Source organism: Rhinoderma darwinii, chromosome 3 (assembly GCF_050947455.1).
Source record: "Rhinoderma darwinii isolate aRhiDar2 chromosome 3, aRhiDar2.hap1, whole genome shotgun sequence".
NCBI classification, from domain to species: Eukaryota; Metazoa; Chordata; class Amphibia; order Anura; family Rhinodermatidae; genus Rhinoderma; species Rhinoderma darwinii.
The window spans coordinates 51,411,148-51,435,011 of NC_134689.1; positions in this window are offsets into that span (position 1 = coordinate 51,411,148).

A 23,864-nucleotide genomic window follows, 5' to 3' on the forward strand; every position below is an offset into this window, starting at 1 on the left:
ACGATGTTCTGTGCCGACGGTCATTTTTTTTTACGCGTCGCTGTCAAAAGGCGGCGCGTAAAAAAGTGCCTGTCACTTCTTCAGATGTAAATGGAGCCGTTTTCCATGGACTCCATGGAAAACCAGCTTCAGTTACTTCCGTAATGGACGCAGCAAAAGACGCCTCCACATGCCATTACGGCTGAAATTACGGTGCTGTTTTCTCCTGAAAACAGCACAGTAATTTCAGCCGTAACGGACGCTGCCGTGTGAACATACCCTCAGGGCTTAAAATGTCCGGGAAATAGCCCCAATACATATGTGTCCGCCCCAAAAAAAAGTGTGTATATGAGATAGCATAGCATATCTATAGCACTACGACCCTATAAACTATGGATAGGATTAGATACAGTGGCTGAGCAGACAGTATCACACATGATAGCATTAGATACAGTGGCTCAGAAGGCAGTATCACACATGATAGGATTAGATACACAGCTCAGCAGACAGTATTACACATGATAGGATTAGATACAGTGGCCCAGCAGACAGTATCACACATGATAGGATTAGATACAGTGGCTCAGCAGACAGTACCACACATGATAGGATTAGATACAGTGGCTCAGCAGACAGTATCACACATGATAGGATTAGATACAGTGGCTCAGCAGACAGTACCACACATGATAGGATTAGATACAGTGGCTCAGCAGACAGTATCACACATGATAGGATTAGATACAGTGGCTCAGCAGACAGTATCACACATGATCGGATTAGATATAGGGCCCAGCAGACAGTATCATACATGATTGGATTAGATACACAGCTCAGCAGACAGTATCACACATGATAGGATTAGATACAGGGCCCAGCTCGCTGACATTGCGGCTCCAGCGCTGGACCCAGGATAGGTAAGAATAATAATTTTGCTTCTTTATGTGTTACTGATTATTTTTGCGTGTTTGTGTTTTTTTACAGGTTCGGTTGTTGGACTTCGGATTTGAGGACTTCAATGACGGCGTTTTTTTTATTCTCAATAAAATGGTTAATGAGGGTTGTGTTTTTTTATTTCAATAAAATATTTTTTCTATGTGCTTGTATCTTTTTAAACTTTATTATCACCGCCTTAGTAATGGCCGCTGGCTGATTGACAACCTCCATTACTAAGGCGAGGCTTAATGTCAGCCGGTGCAGAGGCTAACACCAACCCCCATTATTACCCCGGTACCCACCGCCACCAGGGGTACTGGGAAGAGCCGGGTACAAACCAGTACCCGACCATCTGTAGTGACGGGCAGGCACCGGGGTGGCCGCAGGCTGGTAGTATTAGGCTGGGGAAGGCCAAAAACAGTGGCCCTCCCACCCTTGTAATGCTGCCTGCTGCTGCTGTGTTGTATCTGGCTGGTTATGAAAATTGGGGGGGACCCGACATCATTCTTTCCAATTATTTTTTATTTTTTTAAATGACGTGGGGTCCCCCCCATTTTCATAACCAGCCAGATACAATAAAGCAGCAACAGCCTAGCATTACCAGGATGGGAAGGGCCACTGTTTTCGACCTTTCCCCTCCTGATAATACCAGCCTGCGGCCACCCCAGTGGCCAACCATCACTACAGATGGTCAAGTACTGGATGGTACTCGGCTCTTCCCAGCACCCCTGGTGGTGGTGGGTAACGGGGTAATAATGGGGGTTAGTGTTAGCCTCTGTACCTGCTAACACTAAGCCCCGCCTTAGCAATGGATGCTGTCAATCAGCCGGCGGCCATTACTAAGGCGGTAGTAATATAGTTTAAAAAAAAAACCACAAAGACATAGAAAAAATATTTTATTGAAATAAAAAAAAAACCCACACAGCCCTCATTAACCATTTTATTAATAAAAAAAAAAGCTGTCATCGAAGTAGTCCTGGAATCCGCCGTAGTCCAACGACCGAACCTGTAAGAAAACACACAAAAAATGATTAGTAACACATGTGTTAGGGTATGTGCACACACACTAATTACGTCCGTAATTGACGGACGTATTTCGGCCGCAAGTCCCGGACCGAACACAGTGCAGGGAGCCGGGCTCCTAGCATCATAGTTATGTACGATCCTAGGAGTCCCTGCCTCGCTGCAGGACAACTGTCCCGTACTGTAAACATGATTATACTACGGGACAGTTGTCCTGCAGCAAGGCAGGGACTCCTAGCGTCGTACATAAGTATGATGCTAGGAGCCCGGCTCCTTGCACTGTGTTCGGTCCGGGACTTGCGGCCGAAATACGTCCGTCAATTACGGACGTAATTAGTGTGTGTGCACATACCCTAAGGCTTAGATACAGGGCCCATGTGTGATACTGTCTGTGGGACCCTGTATCTAAACCTACCACAAGGTAGGCTTAGATACAGGGTCCAGCAGACAGTAATCTTATACAGTATAAGATTACTGTGTGCTGGGGCCCTGTATCTAAACCTACAGTGTGGTAGGCTTAGATACAGGGCCCAGCAGACAGGATCACGCATGGGCCATGTATCTAAGCCTACCATGTGATTGGCTTAGATACAGGGCCCAGCAGACAGGATCACACAATCTGTGATCCTGTCTCATGGGCCCCCTAAGCCTGATACATCGTAGGCTTAGGGGTTGTGCAGTCCCTAAACATTGATGGCCTATCCACAGGATAGGCCATCAATAGCTGATGTGTCGCCCGGGACCCGCAAATCAGCTGTTTTGAAGGGGCCGCAGCACTCGTACGAGAGCTGCTTCCACTTCATTTCACTACTCGCCCACACTGTGAATCGCCGACACCGATTCACAGTGTGACCGGAATGAAGTGACAGGAATGAAGGGGAGCAGCTCTCGTACGAGTGCTGCGGCCCCTTCAAAACAGCTGATTGGCGGGTCCCGGGAGTCGGACCCCGCCAGTCAGGGCTAACCTTACCTTCCTCTTCGGCCGCGGCGGGAGTTCTGTAGTCTCGATGCTGTGCGCGGCGGCATAGCGCTGTGACGTCATGCGCTGCGCACAGCGCCTGACATCAGGACCTCCGCTGCGATCCGGAACCAGGAAGGTAAGTAAAGTCTGTTACTATAGTAACAGGGGCCCGCGGCCCGAGTTACTATAGTAACTTTTTATTGATGTGGTGCGGGGGGCCGTGGGCCCCCCTGGCTTCGGGGCCCGGTCGCAATTGCGACCGCTGCGACCCCTATAGCTACGCCAGTGCTTGTTGAGTACTATAAAAATTAAAAGGATGTTCAAGAAACAATGCCAACATAAAGTAGACATATGAAAAATTTTAATTACTAACTATATAGTGTGGTACTACTATCTGTCTTACAAGCAGACACATTTAACTCCTTAATGACCGTCCACCGTCTTTTGACGTGCATGTCCTAAGTCTACAGCGATGTCTTTCGGCGTCGCTGTAGATTTGGTTGATAAGCACTCCAGTGACCAATCATCCTCTAAGCAGGTTTTGTAACTAGCAGCTCCGGAACTAAGAGGAGCCTGCTGAATACAGATGGGGTCGGAAAACATTCAGACCCCAGCTGTTTAACCCTTTGAATGCCGTGGTCCGTGACCGCGGCAAGATCAAAGGTAACTCCCCGCTTTGATCTCGTCATCGGAAACATGGTGATGTGATCAAACACCGGGGAATCCCTCTGCAGTCAGCCCTGGGGACCTACAAAAAAACCCAGGGCTGTCTGTTCAGTTTTCCTGCTGTTAGGACACACTGTGTGCTGCCCCAACAGCAGCCTGTGTCATAGTACAAGAGTATGCTAATACATTACAAGTAAAAAATTAAGTTATAAATAAAGTTTTCCCTTAAAGGGGTTGTACCAAGTTGATAAATGTAGCTAGTTAGCTCCCCCATGTAAAAATAAGAAGAATTCTAATTACCTGTCCGTCGTCCAGCGATGTCGTTTTCTTGATATCGTTGATTGAAGTTGCGGTCGGTCCCTCTTTGTATCCTGCTCGTTGCCTAGGTTCCCGGCCACCGCTATTTACCTTTAGCGGTGGCCGCGCATGCGTAATGACATCCTCTGCGCCCTGAGCAGAGGATGTCATTTGCTCATGAACGCGCATCTCGGCGCTTCTCGGCGCATGCGCAGAAGATGCAGTGGAAGGCACCCGTCGCAAGGAGAAGTCTGCACTCCGCTAAAGGTAAGTGTGTATATGTTTGTGTGTGTGTGTGTGTGTCTGTGTATATATGGGTGTGTTTGTGTATATGTGTTTGTGTATATGTGTGTTTGTGTGTGTGTGTGTGTGTGTGTTTATGTGTGAGTGTATATATGGGTGTATTTGTGTGTATGTGTATATGTTTGTGTATATTTTTGTGTATATGTGTGTGTGTTTGTGTATATGTTTGTGTGTATATGTTTGTGTGTGTGTTTTTGTATGTGTGGGTTTGTGTATATATGTGTGTGTTTGTGTACATATGTTTGTGTGTATATGTTTGTGTGTATATGTGTGTGTTTGTGTATATATGGGTGTGTTTGTGCATATGTGTATAGGTTTGTGTGTATGTTTGTGTGTGTTTTTGTATACGTGTGTGTTTGTGTATATATGGGTGTATTTGTGTATATATGGGCGTGTTTGTGTATATTTGGGTGTGTGTGTATATATGGGTGTGTTTGTGTATATGTTTGTGTGTGTGTGTGTTTTTGTATATGTGTGGGTTTGTGTTTGTGTATATATGAGTGTGTTTGTGTACATATGTTTGTGTGTATATGTGTGTATGTTTGTGTGTATATGTGTGTGTTTGTGTATATATGGGTGTGTTTGTGCATATGTGTATAGGTTTGTGTGTATGTTTGTGTGTGTTTTTGTATACGTGTTTGTGTATATATGTGTGTGTTTGTGTATATATGGGCGTGTTTATGTATATATGGGCGTGTTTGTGTATATATGGGCATGTTTGTGTATATGTTTGTGTGTGTGTGTGTTTTTGTATATGTGTGGGTTTGTGTTTGTGTATATATGGGTGTGTTTGTGTACATATGTTTGTGTGTATATGTGTATATGTTTGTGTGTATATGTGTGTGTTTGTGTATATATGGGTGTGTTTGTGCATATGTGTATAGGTTTGTGTGTATGTTTGTGTGTGTTTTTGTATACGTGTTTGTGTATATATGTGTGTGTTTGTGTATATATGGGCGTGTTTGTGTATATATGGGCGTGTTTGTGTATATGTTTGTGTGTGTGTTTTTGTATATGTGTGGGTTTGTGTTTGTGTATATATGGGTGTGTTTGTGTACATATGTTTGTGTGTATATGTGTATATGTTTGTGTGTATATGTGTGTGTTTGTGTATATATGGGTGTGTTTGTGCATATGTGTATAGGTTTGTGTGTATGTTTGTGTGTTTTTGTATACGTGTGTGTTTATGTACATGTGTGTGTTTGTGTATATATGTGTGTGTTTGTGTATATATGGGCGTGTTTGTGTATATATGGGCATGTTTGTGTATATATGGGTGTGTTTGTGTATATGTTTGTGTGTGTGTGTGTTTGTGTATGTGTGTTTGTGTATATTTGGGTGTGTTTGTGTACGTATGTTTGTGTGTATATGTGTGTGTGTGTATATGTGTGTGTATATATGGGTGTGCTTGTGCATATGTGTATATGTTTGTGTGTATATGTTTGTGTATTTTTGTATATGTATATTTGTGTGTTTGTGTACATGTGTTTGTGTATAAGTTTGTGTGTATATGTGTGTTTTTTGGAGTTTATGTGTGTGTGTTTGTGTATATATGGGTGTGTTTGTGCATGTGTATATGTTTGTGTGTTTTTGTATATGTGTGTGTTTGTGTATATGTGTGTGTTTGTGTATATATGGGTGTTTGTGTATATGTGTGTGTTTGTGTATATGTGTGTGTGTTTGTGTATATGTGTGTGTTTGTGTATATGTTTGTGTGTATATGTTTGTGTGTTTGTGTATATATGGGTGTTTGTGTACATGTGTTTGTGTGTATATGTGTGTGTTTGTGTATATGTTTGTGTGTATGTGTTTATGTAATATATGGGTGTGTGTTTATATGTGTTTGTGTATATGTTTGTGTGTGGTTATTTGTGTGTGTGTAGTTGAGTATAAGTATCGGTATTGTTCACATTGATAACTTTTTTTTATGTTGTTGCAGATTTTGATGTACCAATTGGACTACGTCTTCGATTCGTTGGACTACTGCGTAGATCGACGTTTTTTGAAAATGTTAATAAAATGGTTAACGAGGGTTTTGTTGGGGATTTCTTATTTCAATAAAAAAAAATTATCTTTGTGTTTTTTTTTCAAACTTTATTAGTGCCTAGATAATGGTAGTTGGCTGATTGACAGCGTCCATTATAAAGGTGGTACTTAGTGTTAGCCGGTGCAGAGGCTAGCACTAACCACCCATTATTACCCCGGTACCCACCACCACCAGGGGTGCCGGGAAGAGCTTGGTACGATCCAGTACCCGACCATCTGTTGTGATGGTCGGGTACTGGGGCGGCCGTAGGCTGGTATTATGAGGCTGGGAAGGGCCAAAAACAGTGGACCTTCCCACCCTTGTAATGCTAGGCTGCTGCTGCTGTGTTGTATCGGGCTGGTTATAAAAATGTGGGGGACCCCCACGTCGTTTTTTTTTTAAAATTTAACAATAGACGTTGGGTCACCCACATTTTTAATAACCAGCCATATACAAGGCCGCAGCAGCATGGCATTACACGGGTGGGAGGGGCCACTGGTTTAGTACATTCCCAGGCTAATAACACTGTGTTTGTGGCTGGTTATGATAAATTGGGTGGAACCCCATGTCTTTTTAATAAAAATAATAAATAAATAATAAAAAAAAATGACGTGGGGTCCCCCCCATTTTTATAACCAGCCAGATACAACACAGCAGCAGCAGCCTAGCATTACAAGGGTGGGAAGGTCCACTGTTTTTGGCCCTTCCCAGCCTCATAATACCAGCCTGCGGCCGCCCCAGGGCCCGACCGTCACAACAGATGGTCGGGTACTGGATCGTACCAAGCTCCTCCCGGCACCCCTGGTGGTGGTGGGTACCGGGGTAATAATGGTGTTTAGTGTTAGCCTCTGTACCGGCTAACACTAAGCCTCCCCTTAGTAATGGACCTTGTCACTCAGACAGCGGCCATTACTAAAGTGATAGTAATAAAACTTGAAAATAAAACACAAAGATATAGATAAAATATTTTATTGAAATAAAGCACCCCCAACACAACCCTCATTAACCATTTTATTGATGAAAAAAAAAGCGTCATCTAAGTAGTCCTCGAAACCGACGTAGTCCAAACACCAAACCTGTAAAAAATCTAAAATATAAAAAAAAAAAATGAAATAAAACATGTCGTAGGCTTAGTTTCACTTTCATGTGTGATACTGACTGTTATACCATGTATAGAAGCCTGCGGCAAAGTTGGCTTAGATACAGGGCGCCAGCAGACAGTATCATACATGGCCATACAGACATTTATACAAACAAACATACATACATACATGCAAACATACATGCAAACATACATGCACATACAAGCAAACATACATACAAGCAAACATACATACAAGCAAACATACATGCAAGCAAACATACATACATGCAAGCAAACATACATACATGCAAGCAAACATACATACATGCAAGCAAACATACATACATGCAAACATACATACATGAAAACATACATACATGCAAACATACATGCACATATACACATACAAACATGACAACATACATACAAGAAAACATACATACAAGCAAACATACATACATGCAAACATACATGCATACATACATGCAAACATACATACATACATGAAAACATACATACATGCAAACATACATGCACATATACACATACATGCACATATACACATACAAACATGACAACATACATACAAGCAAACATACATACATACATACATACATACAAACAAGCAAACATACATACATACAAGCAAACATACATACATACATACAAGCAAACATACATACATACATACAAGAAAACATACATACATACATACAAGCAAACATACATACATACAAGAAAACATACATACATACAAGCAAACATACATACATACAAGCAAACATACATACAAGAAAACATACATACATACATACATGCAAACATACATGCAAACATACATGCACATATACACACATGCACATATACACATACAAACATGACAACATACATACAAGAAAACATACATACAAACATACATGCAAGCAAACATACATACATGAAAACATACATACATGAAAACATAAATACATGCAAACATACATGCACATATACACATACAAACATGACAACATACATACATGAAAACATACATACATACATACATACAAACATACATGCAAACATACATACATGCAAACATACATACATACAAACATACATGCAAACATACATACATGCAAACATACATGCACATATACACACATATACACATACAAACATGACAACATACATACAAACAAACATACATACAAGCAAACATACATACATACAAGCAAACATACATACAAGCAAAAATACATACACATACAAACATGACAACATACATACAAGAAAACATACATATACATACATACATACATACATACATGCAAATATACACATACATGACAACATACATACAAAAATAAACTCACCTAAGACGTTCCCACGAAGAGCTGAAAGGTCCCGTCACTTTTCTTCTTACTGCTCCCATTCACAATAACATAGCGGTGGGCGCAGATGACGTAATCACGTGTGCCTGATATGATTACGTCATCAGCGCCACAACGCATTGTTACTATGAATGCGAGCGGCGCCAAGAAGAAGGATGATGGCAAGTGACGGGGCCGTTCAGAGCGCCGTTAGAACGTCTTAGGTGAGTTTATTTATTTTAGATATTTTTAGTTGTTCGCCGGGTGCTGATGCAGCACCGATGCGGCGGGTACACAAATTACATGTAGTGACAGGGGGGGAGAGAGAAGTTGTTTGCCGAAACGGGGTGAATGTAGTGTAGTGTAGTGTAATGTAGTGTAGTGTAGTGTATTGTAGGGTTGATGACATTCACGGTAAGTTCGTCTCAATCGGGCTTACCATGCCCGCTTGAGACGAACATTCTCCCGATGTTGCTAGAACTACAGTATCTAGCAACATCGGGAGCGCGCACACTGCAGAGCAGAGCGGCTTGATTGACATCGAGCCGCTCACGCCCCTTTTTAGAAAAGATAACCAGCACTTGCTGAGTTATCAAGTGTAAAATAAAGGCACTTAGGAAATGAATTTTTAGTTTTTTTTAACAGCAAATTTTTTAAAATTCATTTCCTGCTTAGAATGTTTAAAAAAAAAAATTTGAGTCAACTTGGGACAACCCCTTTAATGGGATTAAAAAAAATGTAACAAAAAAAAAATAAAGTCCAAAAAAAAGTCATTATTTTGCATAAAATATATTTTATTGCCCTTACACTAAATAAAAACAAAACAACTATACATATTAGGTAACTAAACGATCGCAATACCTGAAGAAATAATCTAACGGGTTATTTAGCGTGAAACATGAACGGGATAAAAAATAAATAAGAAAAACTATGCTGAGAATCGCTTTTTCTTATATTCACGCAGTAAAAATATTTTCTTTCTATCCCCAAACTATGAAAAAAAAAATAATACAATTTCTCCCACATAAAACAAGGCCTCATACGGCCACGTCAATGAAAAAATAAAAAAAGTTATGGCTGCTGAAATGCAGAGAGGTAAAAACTGAAAAATGTAGCTGGTCATTAACTTTTCAGGCCCAGTTATTAACCCCTTAAGGACGCAGCCTAGTTTTGGCCTCAAGGCTCAGAGCCCATTTTTAAAATCTGACATATTTCACTTTATGTGTTAATAACGTCGGAATGCTTAATCCTATCCAAGCGATTCTGAAATTGTTTTCTCGTGACACATTGGGCTTCATGTTCATGGTAAAATTTGGTCGATATATTCAGTGTTTATTGCTGAAAAATTACAAAATATAGAGAACATTTTTAAAAAATAGCATTTTTCAGAATTTAAATGCATCTGCTTGTAAAACAGACGTTTATACCACCCAAAATAGTTACTAGTTCACATTTCCCATATCTCTACTTTAGATTGGCATTGTTTTTTGAACATTCTTTTATTTTTCTTGGACGTTACAAGGCTTAGAACATAAACAGCAATTTCTCATATTTTTAAGAAAATTTCAAAAGCCTTTTTTTTAAGGTACCTCTTCAGTTCTGAAGTGGCTTTGAGGGGCCTATGTATTAGAAACCCTGATAAAACACCCCATTTTAAAAACTAGACCCCTCAAAGTATTCAAAACAGCATTTAGAAAGTTTTTTAACCCTTCAGGCGTTTCACAGGAATTAAAGCAAAGTGGAGGCGAAATTTGCAAATTTCATTTTTCTTGCTGAATTTCAATTTTATTCAATTTTTTTTCTGTAACACAGAAGGTTTTACCAGAGAAACACTACTAAATATGTATTGTCCAGATTCTGCAGTTTTTAGAATGTCCCACATGTGGCTCTACTGCGTTCGTGGACTAAAACACAAGCCCTAGAAGCAAAGAAGCACCTAGTGCATTTTGAGGCCTCTTTTTTATTAGAATATATTTTAGGCAGCATGCCAGGTTTGAAAAGGTGTTGAGGTGCCAAAACAGTAGGAATCCCCCAATAGTGACCCCATTTTGGAAACTACACCCCTCAAGGAATTAATTTATGGTTGTTGTTACCATTTTGACAGCACAGTTTTTTCACAGCACCTATTTGAATTGGGCTGTGAAATTAAAAAAGTAATTTTTTCTAATAAAATTTCATTTGTCATCAAAATGTCTTATTTTCACAGGGAACAAAATACCCCATTTTGTTGCCCAATTTGTCCTTAGTGCGGCAATACCCCATTTGTGGTGATAAACTGCCGTTTGGGCCCATGGGAGGGCTCAGAAGGAAGGAAACGCTATGTGTTTGTTGGAGTCCAGATTTTGCTGGATTGCTTTTCGGGTGCCATGTCGCATTTACAGAGCGACAGAGGTATCAAAGCAATAGAAACCCACCAGAAGTGACCCCATTTTGGAAACGACACCACTCAAGGAATTCAAATATGGTTGTTGTTACAATTTTGACCACACAGTTTTTTTCACAGCACCTATTTGAATTGGGCTGTGAAATGAAAAAAATGTCATTTTTTCCAATAAGATTTAAGGGGAACAAAATAACCCATTTTGTTGCCCAATTTCTCCTGAGTGCAGCAATATCCCATTTGTGGTGATAAACTGCCGTTTGGGCCCATGGGAGGGCTCAGAAGGAAAGGACCACCATTTGGCCTACTGGGGATTTTCTATTGCGAATTCATGTATGCAGAAGCCCCTGAGGTATCAGTACAGTTGAAACCCGCAAGAAGTGACCCCATTTTAAAAACGACACCCTTAAGGCATTCATCTAGAGGTGTAGTGAGCATTTTGACCGGAGACATACACTCCATAAAATGTAATGTGGGTTCTCCTGGGTACGGCAATACCCTACATGTGGCTGTTATCAGCTGCCTGGGCACACAGCAGGGCCCAGAGGGGAAAGACGAGGGGGGAAAAGCTGTGCGGAGTACATCAGGGTAAGTAAAATTGGGGTAAATTATAAACCAAGGGATGTATGATAAATTTTAAAACACTCTTTCATACAGAGCTCTGGTTTTTCGGGACACGTGTCACATTGATATATTGTGTCCTCCCTTATCCCCCTCTTATAGCAGACTTTGAACCTCTTTTGACTTTTTCCCTTCTTGCCAGTTTGGGGAACTTCTCCTGGAAAGTGTTGCCCTGGTACGATGCGTGTGGCCCCGCTTCCAGAAGTACTGGGTGCCCCCCCTTCTTGGTCCCTAAAAATTAGTTTCTTGATAACCACCTCTTGAAATTCCAGGAAAGTTTCCCTCTAGCCTGCACATCGACGTAGCACGTACGCATTGTATAATGCCATCGGTATGATGTGCACGGCCAGCTTCTTATACCACACCGCATGGCGCTGTAGGGCTTCAGGACTTGATCTGACAAGTCCACCCCTCCCATGTACCTATTGTAGTCCAAGCTGCAGTCTGGTTTGGGGGTCTCTGTACTGGTACCTCGTACTGGTACATGGGTACTGGTGTGGCCATGTATTGTTGTCAATACAAGGACATCTCTCTTGTCCTTGTACTTGACACACAATATGTTGCTGCTAGAATGTGCCCTGCCCTCACCCCTTCTGAGTGTTTGCCCAAGCAGAGTCTTAGGGAGGCCTCTCTGATTTCTTCTAGCAGTGCTGCATGCCGCAGGACTGGAAGCGAGGCAGTTGAAGAGTGGGACGCTGGTATAAAAACTATCCAGGTAGAGGTGGTAATCCTGGTCCAGCAGTGGGTGCACCAAATCCCACACAATTTTTGCATTCATTCCCAGTAAGTGGGGGGGGGGGGCATTCTGGGGGCTGAATACTGCTGTCCTTCCCTTCATATATCCTAAATCTGTAGGTATACGCTGATGCACTCTCGCACAGTTTATACATCTTCACACCATACCTTGCCCTCTTACCCGGCAGGTGCTCGCGGAATTGAACCCTCCCTTTAAAATGTACCAAGGACTCATCAATAGAAATACACTTCTCGGGGGTGTATGCTTGGGAAAACCGGGCACTGAAACGGTCTAATAGGCGTCTCCGTTTATACAAACGGTCAAAACTGGGGTCATCTCGGGGTGGGCACGGCTCATTATCAGTATAATGTAAGAAGCGAAGTATTGCCTCATTTATTTTTTTAGGTTCCAGTTCAGTTCGGAAGTTGCTTTGAGGGGCCCATATAATAGAAACCCCTATCAAACACCCCATTTTAGAAACTAGACCCCTCAAAGTATTCACAACACCATTTAGAAAGTTTATGAACCCTTTAGGTGTTTCACAGAAATGTTGAGCAAAGTAGAGGTGAAATTTACATATTTTTTTTGTCAGAAAATCCTCATTATACCATTTTTTTTATAACACAAAAGGTTTTATCAGAGAAACGCAACTCAATACTTATTACCCAGATTCTGCAGTTTTGAGAAATATCCCACATGTGGCCCTAGTGCGGTAATGGACTGAAGCACCGGCCTCCGAAGCAAAGGAGCACCTAGTGGATTATGAGGCCTCTTTTTTATTAGGCACCATGTCCGGTTTGAAGAGGTCTTGTGGTGCCAAAACAGTGGAAACCCCCCAAAAGTGCCTCCATTTTGGAAACTAGACACTTTGAGGAATTTATTGCAGTTTTCTTGGGGTGCATGCAGATTTTTGATCAGTTTTTATTCTATTTTTAGGTGGCGTGGTGACTAAAAAACAGTAATTCTACTATTGTTTTTTTATTCTAGTTTTTTACAGCGTTCACCGTGCGCTATAAATGACATATTCACTTTATTCTGCGGGGCGATACAATTATGGCGATACCATATGTTCATAGATTGTTTTATGTCTTATGGCGTTTGCACAATAAAATAAGTTTTGTAAAAAATCATTCACTTTTTGTGTTACCATATTCTAAGAGCCAGAACTTTTTTATTTTTCCATTAATAAAGCCGTGCGAGGACTTATTTTTTGTCTTCTTTTTTATTTTATTTTACGGCGTTCATCGTGCGGGATAAATAACGAAATAATTTTGTAGTTCAGGCCGTTATGGACACGGCGATACCAATTATGTATAGTTTATTTGTTTGTTTATATATTTTTATTAATAATAAAGGACTGATAAGGTAAAAAGGGGGATTTTTACTTTTAATACTTTTAAAACTTTTATTTTCTTATTTTTACACATCTTTTTTTTACTTTTTTTTCACTTTATTACTTTGTCCCACTAGGGGACTTGAGGGCAGGAGGCCCTGATCGCAATTCTAATACACTACACTACATGCGTAGTGCAGTGTATTAGAACTGTCAGCTACTCACTGACAGCAAGCATAGTGGGTCCTGACTTTGTCAGGACCCACTAGGCTTCCGTCTATGGCATAGCCGGATGCCATTGTTTGGTGTCCGGTTGCCATAGCCACCATCGCCGGCCGCTATAGTGTAGCAGGCCGGCGATGGCAGCTTAACCCCTAAAAAGCCGCGATCTCTATTGAACGCGGCTTTTAAGGGGTTAATCAGCGGGGACACAGCAATCGGTCCCCGCTGTAGGAGCTGTGACAGGCTCCACCTACCATTTATTCTGTCGTTGGTACCCACATGGACCACGACAGCTGGATCATCAGCAGCCCCTCCCTGTAATTTATCCACATGTTCCACCACATGCCGAACCCTGCCACCAGGGAGACAGCAAACCATTCTGTTGAGGCGGTCTTGGCGACAAATTATTCTGTCCGTCTTCCTGATTATAGAATTACAAATTGTCTTGCCTTACCTGCATTTCCATCCCGCCGACTACTATCTGGGCTGTTCTCCCTGCTGTTAGGGAGATCAATATCCACTAGGGCTGCCATTTCTGAGACCGACACCTTCGCCTCATCACCCAACTTGGCAATTTTGCTTGGAATATCAGAAACAGGATTGGCCTTCCTTTTCTTTGACCCCTTTCTACTGCCCAAAACTACATTAACCGAGCTACTTGGAGGATCCTGCAGACCCATGTCTTCACCCTCCATTTCTACCGCACTAGCTGCTTGCTCATTCAGCAGCATGCTCCGCTCAAGATTGTCTATCACCCTCAGTGTTGCATTTTGCTCTTCCAGATCTCTAATGCGAGCTTCCAGGCGAACAACATGCTCACATCTGCCACAGAGGTATTCACCCTGGAACTCCGGCTCCAGTCGTGCATACATATGGCAGACTGTGCACTGAAGAAAACCTCCAATCTTGCTATCCGTTATCCCAGTTACAAAAAAAACTGTGAACAATTGTTAAAGTAAAAGTAAGGAAGAGTACTTACAGGGGCTTTAACTCCTCTTTTTTAACTCCGGTTTTGTAACTCCCCTTGATATACAAACCACTTGTTTAGCAAGCCAAATCAGAGCAAGCTCTACAGAGGCCTGAGGGATAATTTATACCACCTGGGAGCAGTTAACCCCCCCCCCTAGTCAGCTGCACAGCAGGACAGAAGCTAAGAAGGAAAAAATGGTTTTAACTTGTGTCAGTTTTGCAAACTTCTTTTAGCAAGCACTCAATTTATATATCACACACAATACCCCACACTGTATGCCACACAAGAACACAGCAAAACAATACGGTTTTGTAACTCCACTTGATATACAAACCACTTGTTTAGCAAGCCAAAACAGAGCAACCAAGTAAGGGAGATAAAGTGACGGGGAGAGGTAAATTTTATAACTTTGTTTTTTCTTATTGAGCTGGAGAAAGGCAAAAACAAACCATCAGGCATCAACAAATTTGCCCTAAAAGAGAAATATTCCTTCCTGATCCCAAGTGGCGATCAGACAGGATCAAAACTGAAAATAAGAATTCTACACATTTACATAAGTATTGAAGTTACTTAGTTCTAAGAAATTATCTAAGCCTATCTTGAAGCCATCAACTGTTTCTGCTAAAACCAATTGCCTAGGTAAATATTTCCCTAGATTCACAGTTCTTACAGTAAAAAAGACTTGTTGCCTCTGGTGTTTGAATTGTTTTTATCTACAGAAAGAGTTAGTGACCACTTGTATTTTAAAGGGGATCTTACATGGAACAGATTTTCACTATATTTTTTCAGTACCTTTTCTACCCTGTCTTGTACTATTACTTCACGGGAACTACGCAGCTCCCTCAAACTGATGTTATAGTATGTCATAGTATGTCATAGTGATGGCGCATGAACAGGTTATATGTCCAAGCCATCACATGTTCCAGATGTATCATACATTAATATTATACAGCTGACACTCTGCTCTAACAAAAAAGAACGAAAAAATGCATGGCTTCACATAGTGCAAGATCATCCAGGTAGGTATAACGAATATAATGCGAGGAGAAGCAGTTATGCTCACCTTTGGCTGTTGTGTAGTTCAGGCACAACACTGATGCTGGCATATAAGAATTGTCAAAGCACCGGTATCATACAGATGGTACCGCTATAGGACAACAAAAAACAAAAAATCTTATGGATATAAAGAAAGCGCTACTGACATATAGGGAAAACCTGATGTTGTTGAATAAAATTGTTATTTATTTAACTTTTGGCAGGATGAAGACACAAGTGCTGTGTTGAAATGCGTAGTCATATTAAATAGATAACAATTTTATTCGACAACATTGGATTTCATTATATACATAAGATTTTTAGTTTCTTGTTACCCTGCTCTAACGGCTGAGATCAGAGAGGACTCTGGAGATAACTTTGTTAATCCCACCTCAAAAAAAATTGAATAAAAAATTATCAAAAATCAAATGTACCCCAAAATGATACCAATGAATAATAAAAGTCGTCCTGCAAAAGTTAAATTCTCATAGAGCTTTATCGCATCAATGGAGAAATAAAAATGTTTTGTGTATTTGAATGCAGCAACACAAAAAACTATTGTTTTGAAAAATTTGTACTTTTGTGTAAAAAGTAGAAAGACATAAAAACAAACAAATATATAAATGTGTTATCCCCGCAATTGTAATGATCCACAGAATAAGGCAATTTATTTCGCACGGTGAACACAGTAAAAGCAAAACAACCAAAAAGAGAAGTATAGTAGTGATCACCCACCAAATACATATAATATGTGTTAAAAAATAGTTTTTGTTAGGGGGTTGATCAAAAAAGTCAGTTAGTATATATTTGCCTGCATGCAAACTAAATGACCAAACAAAAAACGAAAAAAGATGCAATTGTAAGGTATCAAATATAAAATGTAATCTTTATTGAGAATACTAAGTATGTAAAAAGGTCCAGAGACACACTAAAAGAATGATGCATATCACAAACTCATCATGTACATAAGGTGAAGAAAGACATATGCGTGGATCTGATAATGAGGTATATCATGTAAATGGAGACAAAGATGTATAAATAATTGTATATAAGAACATGTTCAATAATGATCTGCATCAAACAGGCAACAATGATCTGAAAAATATATAACCACACTGACCCATAAAGTTCTAGAGCACTAGATAGGCGTCCACCACCTATGCCTGGCTACCTGTTCTTATTGCAGTTTTGATTCTGTTCCTGACCCTGATTCTAACCTTGACATTGGCCTTCTTCCCGATTTATGTTTGCATCTCATCCTTTGGATTGTTACCTGGTACATGTGGGGCTACTCCTGTTATTGACTCCTGACTACGCTTCTGTTCCATCCTCCAGTTTGCTATATTCCATCTGCTAATCCGTTGACGACCAACCAACAACTTTCCTGACTTCCCTTCAAGTTCTTTGCCACCAACTCAACCCATGCAACACAGTGATTATTCTGGGGACCACGGCCTTGAAATCTGACTGGGAAAGACTATACCTCCTTTCAGGGGTTAAGGGTGTAAAGAATAGGGAGATTCCTTAGACTCTGTACCTTAGTCTGTCCAGCACCAAACAGTTTGCGCTTAGTGGATCCTCTTCTCCAGGGAGAAATGTAACAAGACGCAATGTACATACATCAGCAGTTTAAAGCAGAATGATTGCACTTTTTCCTTCTCCCCCCCCCCCCCGCAATATATTTCCCAACAGTGAGTTAATTTCCCATTTATCCTAAAGTATTTGTTCCCAATATTGTCTGTTTCACGTCAAGATTAACCAAAAAAGAAAATTGGAAAATCCTCCTACATTTCAATGACCATTCTTTTTTACAAAGTAACATTTTATTGAATTTTTACAGAAAGGAAAAAATGCAGAAGACATTGCGCATAGGCGCCACATTACATCAAGTAACTTGAGTAAATGTTAAAATACACAATAATGAGGCTCAGATGTACTTTTTAATATAACAAAAAGAAACACAACATATCAGTCGTATTGTACCAGAAATAGGTATGGGCATACAGGCGTATGTTTACGCTACTTGCACTAACAATAAGGAGGAGGGGGTAGAAAGGACAGAAAGGTGGTAGAAAGGAAGGAGAGAAAAGGTCCCAGCTGTCTGGCCCCGCAACTTTCAGCTCCAAATTGAAAGGGTAAGAACTAGTTCTCTGTCCTAGTAACCATCTTCTTAGTCTGTACCCCATAGGTGTTGAAAGGAGCTATTGCTACAGAATTCAAACCAGGGAGCCCATGTCCTCTGGAACTTGACGTGGGAGTGGAGCTCAAGATGCGATAACTCCTCCATTCTCGCCAACTGGGCGCCTTTCCTAAGCCAATGATTTATAGGTGGCATAGTCTCAGTCTTCCAGTATAACGGGATTATGGCTTTGGCCGCTGCGAAGAGATGTAGCCATAGTTCCCTATGTGCCCCCCTGGGGAAAGTTGGCCACAAATTAAGAAATACTGCTCGAGGGGAAATGGCAATAGAGGACTGAGTTATGGTGTTGAGGACATTCTCTATCTCTGACCAGAAGGGAGAGATTTTCTCGCATTCCCACCACAAATGTAAATATGTACCTGGGGCTTTATGACACCTCCAACAATCCGGGGAAATCTCGTTACACATTTTATGCAGTGCCCCGGGGGTCTTGTACCACCTAGAGGTCAGTTTGTATGAGGACTCTTGCAGTTTAATACATCTCGAGGTCCCAAGGGAGTTCCGAAAAACTGCTCTGGTATCCTCCTCAGACAAGGTAGTGTTAAGTTCCAACTCCCAAGCTTTAAGGAAAGAAGGTTGTACAGATGAGTTCATCTTAAGGAGATTATTATAATATAGCGTAATCAATTTTATAGGAGTTCGCCGGAGGAGGAGGGTTGTTTCCAGCCAGGATATAGGGCGTTCAATCGGACCCTGTCTAAGCGCTCTCAGGTAACTCCTTTTGAGGTGCATAAACGTGAGGAAATTAACAAGACGAGAAACCCGGTTGAGACCTCAATTCGTTGAGAGTAGGAACCGCCCCATCAATCAATATGGAGTCATATGTGCTGCTGGAAGCTCTCCCAGGCAATGAAGAACAGTCCCAAAATCTCTCAGTCTGCGATCGCACAATGTCACGAACCGTCATCAAAGGCGACGGTATTTGGTGTAGAGATTTCATCTTCTCACTTTTCATCCATGTCTGATATGCTGCAGTGGTAAGGGAGTTGCGGGACAGATACAAAGCTGCATTACGTTTGTCCAACCACCCAAGGGAGGTGAGGGACAAACCTATGGAGGCCTCCTCCACGGGAACCCCGAGCCTAATAGATGTACTGTCAAACCATTCAGTTATCCTGGCTAATTGTATGGCGTGGTAGTAGGATTCAATATCTGGGAGTCCTATCCCCCCCAAACGTTTGGGGCGAATAAGGGTGTGAAAAGCTATTCTGGATTTAGTGTTATTCCAAATATATTTAGAGAACACCTGCTTAATGGAAACAAAAAAGGCTCTAGGGAGGGGGATCGGGAGAGTCTGAAAAAGATAGAGGAGTTTAGGGAGAATAATCATTTTTAGCAAATTGGTTCTACCTATCCAGGATATGTACGGGATACGCCATGACAGGATAGTGGCCTTAATCTCAGAAAGCAGAGGTGTGTAATTGCAGTGATACCAGTGGTCCGGTAAGGGAGTTAGATTAATACCCAGATATTTTATACTATCCGTTCGCAGTGTGAAGGGGGAGCTAAGCTTTAGAGACTTTAATAGAGCCGGCGTACAGGAAACACATAATCCTTCAGATTTGCTAGCATTAATTTTAAAATTGGATATGTCCCCAAAGCGGGTAAACAACTCCTGAAGTCTGGGTAGGGCTGTGGAGGGATTTGTGATAAAAACCAGCAAATCATCCGCGAACGCGGCTGTGCAGTGCACTCTGTCTCCAATCGAGACCCCCGACAGGAGCGGTTCCTGACGCAGACTCTGAATCAAAGTCTCAATAGTGAGGATGAAAATGAGGAGGGAGAGAGGACACCCCTGTCTCGTACCATTCTTGATCTGGATAGGGTTGGAGAGATGACCATTTATTCTAACTTTAGCCTGTGGGGAAGCATATAAAGCTAATATTTTGTGGATAAAAGTTTGTGGGAATCCAAAATGGGAGAGCGCCTTTACCATAAAGATCCAGTCCACCCGGTCAAAGGCTTTCTCCGCATCCGTTGATAGCAGGACCAAAGGGATATTTCTTGCCCTGGTGTACTGGATCAGATGGAGAACTCGCGTAGTGTTATGTTTACCCTCTCGTCCCTTAACAAATCCTGTCTGCTCTGGGTCAATCAGGAACGGGAGTAAAGATTGCATCCTATTGGCTATGAGTTTGGCATATAATTTAATGTCCACATTTAGGAGTGATATAGGGCGATAACTACCACACACTGAGGGGTCTTTACCCTCTTTTGGTATCACCGAAATATGCGCTTCAAGTGCTGAGGGAGAGAGATGCTGAGAGGCGTTGAGTGAATTACATACCCTGAGAAAGAATGGCAGCAAGACCCCTCCAAATTGTTTATAGTAGGAGGCCGGGAGACCATCAGGGCCAGGGGACTTACTAGATGCCATGCTGGAGAGTGCTTCTTGGAGTTCTTGAAGTGTAAAGGGAGATTCTAATCGGTTTTTTTGCGGCGTAGTTAAGGATCGAAGAGAGAGGGAATCTAGGAAAGAGTCAATTAGCTTACTTCTGTCTGCAAGTTCCCTGGGAGTCTCCCCAGAGCGTAGGTCATACAGTGCTTGATAGAAGGAGCAAAACTCAGCTGCAATGTCATTGGTGTCCTCAAGTACAGTTCCCGATGGGGTCCTGATTTTGGGGATATAATTCTGTTGTCTTCTCTTTTTAGCTAAAAAGGCCATGAGTTTGCTCCCCTTATCCCCATGCATGTAGTGTTTGTGCAAAGCATAAGTATATGCCTTTGCTGTGCGCAAATTCAAACATTGCTTGAGTTTTTCTCTGGATAAAATAAGCGAGGGGAGAATCCCTTGAGCCGCGGACCGCTTATGCTGGCTTTCAAGATCAGATATTTGGGAGAGAAGGTCGTCAATCTCCCTGTTTCTCTCTCTCTTCACGAAGGAACCCATGCTAATGAGTATTCCCCTGATCACTGGCTTATGTGCTTCCCAGATAGTGCTAGCAGAGACATCTTGCGTATCATTCTCCACAAAGTAAGACTTCAGGGCTACCTCGACCCTCTGCTTATTGTGTGGCAAATAGAGGAGAGTTTCGTTAAGTCTCCAATTGTATTGCCTAGGTTTAAGAGTGTGTATGTTGACGAACATGGACATAGGGGCATGATCTGACAGGAGAATGTTACCTATAGAGGGTGAATCCACTAACGGGAGCTGACTGTCCGAGATAAACAGGTAATCTAGTCTTTGGTAGGAGTGGTGAGGGTGGGAGTAGAAAGTATAGTCTCTAGCTGTGGGGTGAAAGGATCTCCACACATCCAGCAATCTTAAAGATGTGAGGAGTCTGCGGATTTTCCGCAAAGCTGGGTAGCTATGGACTGAGGTTCCCGTGGAGGAATCCAACAAGGGTTCAAGTGCAATGTTGAAGTCCCCTCCCAGAAGCGTCAGACCCTCAGAGAACTGAGAAAACTTGTCTAGGGTCTCAGACAGCCACGCTATCTGGCCCAAGTTCGGAGCGTATATGTTACCAATAGTCATCATAGTGTTCGCCACTTTGCCTTTTAAAAAGAGAAAGCGGCCCGTGTCATCTGCAATCTGGGAGACAAATTCAAAGGGGATGTCAGACCTCATTGCTATACTAACCCCATTACGTTTGCCACTATCATTGAATGAATGAAACTAAGTAGTGTAGGGTGATTTTGGGAGATTCGGGACTTTACCTTTCAAAAAGTGGGTTTCCTGGAGCAGCAGAACAGACGAGTCCATTTTCTTAAGGGAGTGTAGGACCTGAGAGCGCTTAGAGGGGGAGTTGAATCCCTTGACGTTCCATGTCGTAATCTGTATACGCGACATGGAGGTACCAGTACGGAGAGAAAGAAAGAGATGTTAGGGGAAAAAGAAATAAAAAAAATACAGAAAAGAGAACACTAAGAAATGAACTGTTATCAACTTTTGCAGTTAAGATGTGTGCACTGATCAACAGTGCGGTAGTAGTCAGCAAAACACTGACTAGTAGAGAGGCGTGGCGGCGATGAGAGGAGCGAACGAGTGAGTAAAAGAGTGCACCCGTGAACCCCTGTCACCCCGGCCCCAAATAATTAACGTTTAGGCAAGCATAAACTAGGCAAATTTAAAGCACGGCTATTAATCCACCTAAGGAGATAAAGTTAAGACAACTAACCCGTACTCGAGCATATCATTAGACAGATGTAAAAAATATGCACATGAGAGAGAAAAAAAAAAGGACATATTCCTAAGCAGGGCCGCCATGTTATTACGGAGGGTTATTTGCTGGTCTCTTCTTAGACGGACGAGGTCTGGTCTGGGATCTGCCAGACCTCCGGCCTAGGCAAAGATGGGAGAGAAGCAACATCTGTATAAGGCTGCCAGAAGGGGATGGTGGCATGGTCCAGGTCCAATGGAGAGCAAGCATTTTCTAGATCTTCCACCGAACGGACAATAAACAACCGTCCTTGGTAGTGATAGGAGAGTCCAAACGGGAAAAGCCACTTATATGGTATTTTTAGGGATCGAAGACGGTCCGTGACCACCCCCAGAGACCTACATTTGGATAGGGTAGTCGGGGAAATATCTTGATAGAAAGACAATTTATGTCCCTCAAACCGAAGGTCAGGCATGTCGCGTGTCTTGCGTAGCACCGCTTCTTTAATAGGAAAGGACAATATCTTGCACACAATATCCCTCGGTGGTTCCCCTTCCTTGGGTTTCGGGCGTAGAGCTCTGTGAGCTCTCTCAATTTGTATGTCAGGAGGGGAATCTGGGCTGAGTACAAATTCCAGAATTTTCTTGGTTATAGACATGGTCTCATGTGGGGGGAAGTTTTCCGGCATCCCCCTAATCCAAAGGTTATTGCGTTGTCCCCTATTGTCCTGATCTTCCAGGTAAGTGTGGAGAGAGTTCAGGTGATTTTGACATGCCTGCAATGCTGAGGAGGTCGCATCTCCATGAGTGAGTAAGGCATATTGGGTTTCTTCAAGTCGCTCAACTCTACCTCCAATGTGGTGGACCTCCTGTTTAATATCGGCAAGTTCACGCATTATCGGCTGTAGGGCCTTTTCTATAATCTTTTGCAGGCCTTTAGTGGAGATGGAGACCATGGATGACGGGTCAGGTGACACTTCATCCCCTTGGAGACTGTCCGCGTCTGAAACATCTCGGTGGTCATTAGACGATAACGACCTTTTAGCAGAAGATATAGGCCTCTGGGGGGAGCGTCTTTTCAGGAACTTATCCATTTCCGGTTGGGTTTTTTTTTTGCTTGGGAGTAGTAGGAGGATCTCCTTGTTTAGCTGGACCAATTTTCACCATCTTGCGTTATCTAAATATCCGAGAGGGCCGGGTATGAGGAGGTAGCAGGTCGCTCACATCAGACAACACAGATTCAGTAGATATGTAGCGGTAAGATCATTTCGGTCAAATCACCGCAGTCAACGGTGTAGGCAATAGGAGGGATCCCCAGTAGCTAGGAGATAATGCAGTCCAGCAGCGTATGTGGGACCGTGAGAGGGTGCAAGCTGGCGCGCTGACGGGCGGAGATAGGAAATGGACGGAATTCGCCCCTGGTGTATTATAGGGGGTAGTTGCTTGGGACCCCTGGTGCGTCGGGCCGGGACTGTAGGGCTGAGTAGGCCAAGTTGGTGTCTCAGCAGCCTGGGCCTCAGAGACCGGAGGGGCCTCTCGTCCAATTCAGGGGACCAGAGCAGCCGGCCAGTGTAGTGGGGCCGCCGAAATCTAGTCCGGGGATCTGGTGCTCTAACTAGGCCGCCGGTCTTGTGTAGCACA